This window comes from Dromiciops gliroides, chromosome 3, assembly GCF_019393635.1.
Source record: "Dromiciops gliroides isolate mDroGli1 chromosome 3, mDroGli1.pri, whole genome shotgun sequence".
In the NCBI taxonomy this organism is placed as follows: domain Eukaryota; kingdom Metazoa; phylum Chordata; class Mammalia; order Microbiotheria; family Microbiotheriidae; genus Dromiciops; species Dromiciops gliroides.
Window position 1 is genome coordinate 198,532,847 of NC_057863.1, and position 6,000 is coordinate 198,538,846.

Sequence of the window (6,000 nt, forward strand, 5' to 3'; positions counted from 1 at the left end):
CCTTACTCTCAAGTTATCCATTATTAGAATGACAGCAAGATTTTTTTTTCCTTTTCACTCCATTTAGCACACATTAAATTGAATAAAACTTTAATTCCCATTTAACACATACTGCACAAAATTAGAAGGGTACACACATGTATCTGTATGTGTATTTAAATGGATGTATGTTATATATTTTAAATACTTCTGCCAACAGTGATTACTCTCTGTATTTGAATGTTACATAAAAAGAAGACTGTTAGATGAACAGCAGTCTTTTCTAAACCAGAGAGGTCCAGAGCTACAGCTGCTATTTGCAAAGCCTAGGACTGTTAGCTACTGTGTCTCTTCACCCCACAATCTGCTGGTCCATTTCTGATTACTCTGTGGCAGCCTGTTCTGTCAGCTGTTTTTGTTGCTTAGCAGTCAATAGCTATGCTAGACAATTTGCTTTTGGGTTTCACTGTGTCCTCCAAGAGTTTCTTCTACCAATGTTGTTTCCCATTGCCCTATTTCAGCTTACCATCTAGCAGCTGTTTGTGTATCTTGCTGTCATCAATTCTCTGTACATGTCCAGCTTAGCAGATCTGTAGTTGCAGCAAACATTACTTCAACTCTGGCAGACTGGCTGTCTTCCAGGACTCAGCTGTGGCTGGTCCAGTCTTTCCATGTAATGTTAAGTTTAGTTTCAGGGAGAATCAGGAAAAAATGACTGTTAAAGATTCACATTATGATTTGTGAAAATGAAATAGAGTGAAGTTCATGTGTCATCCAATTCCAAACCAAATATCCCCAGACTGATGATTACTTCCAGTCTCATAAAACCATGAGAATCTCACATGTCTAGAATACACAACTACTTCAATGTCTAAGTAAATATGTCACTTAGTGGAGTCCATATTGTGAACATGAATTTGGTTTTTATTATTTCTTTTGTCTTAAGAGACTGCTGTAAAAACAGAACATATACTTTATAGCAGATTAGTGTAAGCAATCCTTTCATCCTTAAAATAGGTATCTTTTTTAATGGCATATAGTGTAGCATGGTACAATGGAGATATACTAGTTCTAGAGTCAGAGAACATAGATTAAAATTTCACTTATGATGTTTACTTCTGGTTGAACTTGGGAAACTTGGGAATTTAACCTATAGCTTCTGTTTTCTCATTTTTAAACTAATTAAGTTGGACTAATTGATCTCTGAAGTTCTTTCTGAACATAGACCTGTGCTTCTATGATCTCCAGTATGCCCAGATTTCAGCTTTGACTTAATTTCATTTGCGCGTGGGGAAAAAAAGAATAGCAAGAACAGAGAGAGTGAAGAGACAAAGGAAAGGAATGAACATTCTCCTACAATCCCATGTAAAAATTCTGAGCTTATTCATATGTCCTTTATTATAGGCTGCTTTTGAACTTGGATAACTGGGCATATCACATTTTTCCTCTTTTCAATTAGATTTAAAACCTACTGAAATAAAATAAAAGGTAGCTAGATAGTTATTCATTATATAGAAAAAATTCAGCATGAGTCAGACTTTTCTTGCACAATACAGTACTGTTAACAAATGGGGTATACTATAAACAACATTGGTTTTTAATACAAGTATATGTTCAAATCCTGCCTATCATTCTAAATTGGGTGAGTAATTTAACCTTTCTAGCTCTCAGTTTCCTCATCTGTGAAATTAGAGTATGAAAATAGATAGACTCTGATGTTCCTTAAAATTTTTAATATGTGACTTCATGATTTTATTATAAGATAATTTCATCTTAAAGGTGATATATGACTTAGATTTAAAATAATGAGTCTACAGTATAGTGTTCAACACAGTGTGTTAGTGTAGTCCAAAACCATTATTTGAAATTCAAATACACAAAGACTTTAAATATTTTACTCTCTCTAACTGTTCCTCAACATCAACCTTCCATCCATTGATAGCAATTATCAATGCCCTAAAATGTTGTTTACCTTCATGTCTGTGATTAAATTCATGCTATCCTCTTTTTCTACAGCAATGCCTTCCAAGTGTTTTTAATCATAAATCCCATTACCAGAAGAAAATAATATGTGTATATTAACTCCCAAATCATATACATGTATTACTGTGTGAAGGAATACGTAAATTATAAGAAAAACATAATTTAAAAAGATGAAATTAAGAACAAATAATATTTGATCAGAGAGTAAATAGGAAGCCACTGAAATTTATAGAATAGACATGACTAGACCAATATTTTAGGAAGATAACTTTTGTACTTATGTGAAGGATTGATTTGAGTGAGAGGCTAGAGAGAAGGAAACTTATTAGAAGAATATTGCTAATGTCAATGTAGAGCTGATGAAGACCTTAACTAGGGTAACACCATAAATGGAGAGAAAGGGACAGATGTGAAAAAACACTATGGATGAAAAGATGACAAGATTTGAGAACTGATTGGAAATATGATAGGAGAGAGCGTGACAAGTTGAAGGTTTCATTGAAGTTTACAGGCTTATGATGAGAAAGATGTCAGAACTCTATGGAAAAGGGGTGGGTTCAGTGAGAAAAATATAATGTAACAATATATACCATACATATTGCAACCCATATCTGTCTACTAATTCTAAAAAAATCTCTGTTTCTCCCTAAATGGAAGGTGAGGATTTTGAGCTTTTACTTAATAACAATTTTCCTGGTGCCAGAGATTCCCCTCTACAAGCTATGCATTATTGGAATAAAGTGATTTGGAGGACATGTAGTAATTATACTGGAAGGATGGGATTTTTCCCAGTGTCATCAGTGTGACTACTGTTGTGGATGTCCTGAGGTGCAGAAGTGGAAAGATTACAAACTGTTGCAATCAAAGAAAATGGAAAAGGATGATAGTGTTGTAAAACAAGAGTACTTGTGGTTGTGTTGGAGACAAGTCTCATGCATATAACTTACCACCTTTTAATTGTTTGATTATGCCAAATTCAAACTATAGCTCCCTTACGGTAAGGTGGTAGTTCTTTTACAACTTTGAATATGACTGACATAGCACATTTTGTACTTCTCCTTGCTAAATCCTAGAGTTCCTCCAATGTAGTCCTAAAAACTTCCTGAATTGGCTGCAGTTAACCCAATTCCATTTGTATTCTTAACTTTGTGAAAAAGATTCATATGAAGTAAACTCAACTCCCACATATGAGGAATACTGAAGTCAGAGGAATTGGCTTCAAAGCCCCTTCTATATGTTTACTTCCTGTCTGACCTTTAGTAATTCATTAACTTTTCTGTCTTCAGTCTTCTTATTTAGAGTATGAAGAGCTAGAATTAGGTGACTTCTCAAATCCTTTTCTTGTCTAAATTAATATTCTATTGAATTTTATTTTCTATTTTCTATTCATTTATTTAATAATGTACTTATTAAGTATAGATATATGCATGTATGTGTGTGTGTGTGTATATATATAGTATTTGGCTGAAACTGTACATTTGCTGAATATTGAAATATTTTGTTCTACTGCTGAAATGTTTGCTCATTTGAAAAATATAGAGGGCAGCATAGCAAAAGTTGCAAAAATACTAAAATCAAAAAATCAAAACTATAGCATTTCGGAAGAGAGAATAACCTCTAAAAAAACTTCTATCAGGGAAGATTTCATGGAAAATGTTATAATTGAATTAGGCCTTGAAAGATTAACTGGGTTTCTGTAGGTGGGGATGGTATGGATATTCAGGAAGGGGGTAGGTATATTGGGAGGTGAAGGAATTGTAGGTGAAGGAAATGATAAAAATAAGACAGAGGAGCAGGAATTGGAAAGAAGTATTTGAGGAATGCTGAATAGTATAATTTGTAATGCATTTTAATTGTTTCATAATATTTATTTATGCAATTACTATTTGCATTTAGGTTCTGTTTTAATTTTTCCTGCCAAACTGAATAGCATATACCTGACTTCAACAATTCCATGGATGAAGTCTGTAAAATTATGCATGTGAATGGTCCTTAAAAAGGAGCAGTTCCTAATTATTTCATATTTTCTTACTCCATGAGATTCTTGGCTATGTGTTCCAAAATAATTCTCAGGAAATCCATCCAACATTCTGGGAGCTTTTTATTAGGTTCGTTGACATTATATGGAAATCATGCTGTAGGGTTTCATATATATATATATATTTTTTTTTTCCTTCCTCTCTATTCATGACCAGCTAAATTCCTTTTCTGTTCTTTAGTTTCTCTGGTATTATCATTTATTTTACCTTTTTATATGATTCATTTTTTATAGTGTGTTTGGCCTATTTACTATCTAAAGTTGCACTAAAGTATATTAAACAAGGTTTAGAGCCCTGAATAAGCTGTGGTTAACCCCATTCCATTATCGACACTCATGAACAAGGTTCTTACAAAGGAAACTCAGCTATTAAACATAAGGCAGCACAGTATGGTATGTCAAAGGAGTTGGGTGACTTTAAATATTTATTCTTTGGAAATTCACAGTCTGTTGGAAAAAATTCTGGAAAAATTCCAGTGTTAAAAAATATGGCATTTTGTTTTTTTTGTTTTAGTGAGGTTAGTGCTGATCAATGAGTTCTACCTTGGAATAATTATGAAGACGCAAATATAGATCCAAGTCTCCCCTTACCCTTTTCAGTCTTGCTGCTAAGTTAATTTGCATGCCAGTCATAGACATAATGGGATTGGAAAAAATACCTTCAGCACATTTCCACCATTAATTTTGTAGTTTTACTAAGTGGAATTTCACAATTGATTTGAAAGGGGCAGGGGTAAGTGATCAAGGAATATGATATGAAATTAAAAAAAAATTAAGAATAATAATTATGAGTTTAAGTTGAGTTTAAAATAATTACCAGAGAAATGTTTTTAAAAGACATTTTATGAAATACCCAAGGGCTCTTCTAACTAGCTGCCAGGGTATAGGTGGCTTGGATATTTGAATAACAAGAAAGTTTGAGCATGTCTATGGAACTATCAATACAAAGAGTCGGCACTCCCCTTCCCATGAAGTTGCATAATAATTGAAGGCTGGCAGATTGTACAATTGAGTAACCACAGTAATCGTGGTGATAACCAGCATAGAGCATCAGCAAAAAGGGGTGAGCTGCTCTGGACACATGTATGCTCAGCATGTTTTCTCCCCAGCTGTTTTTGTAAGAAAATATAACTTTGTGTGGAGAGGAAAAACCTTTCTTCTACCTTCTCCATGTTATTTAATTAAGTCTCTTTTTACCCACTTGAACTTAGTGAGTTCTTAATGGCTGAAAAGTCTAAGATATTGGTGGGTTCTTTTTAGATGTGTTTTTGAGTGGATATTGACCCTGGTGTTCTTCCAACCTGGGATGGTGTTATGGGGGACTTGTGAGGTCCAAATACTACAAGCAATTTCCTAAATGCAACATATAGTCCTTGGTTTCTCTTGTTTATAAGCTGACTTCATTATTTGTTATTGGTGTCTGCTTAAAATATAAGTATTGATAGATCATACTCAATTTAATAACATATCATATATTGGACAACACATAGAAATTAATTTTAAAAAGAAAAAAATTATGCATATAGAAAAGAAAAAAAAAATCTTCCTAGTAAGATTATAAGTAGGGTAAAACATAGATACTATCATTAAATTACAGTAGACTCCAGCTGATATTCCTTTCATCTATTCCCTCTGGTGAGTTTCTTACCTGTTCTACATCAAAGCAATGTTTTGTGTTTTGCATAGTGCAAGTTATCTTCAAGTATTGTGAACTCATGTTTTCAGGGGCCTATATCCCAGAAATAATAAAGGATCTCTCTTTAGAGACAGGTAAGTTAACTTTAACCATAATCATGTAGGTTCCATTTAATTAATTCTCATTGGCCCCACCCTGTCAATGCACCATATAATCCTCTTAGTTACTGACCCTTTCTTCTACTTCTTCCCATATCAATAGTTTAAGAGAACACAAGCTATTGCCTGCAGCAAATACATTAAAAGTTCTTCCACACATGCACATTCCCATGAAAATAACACAGAGAGAAAAGAAAGGAGAGGTA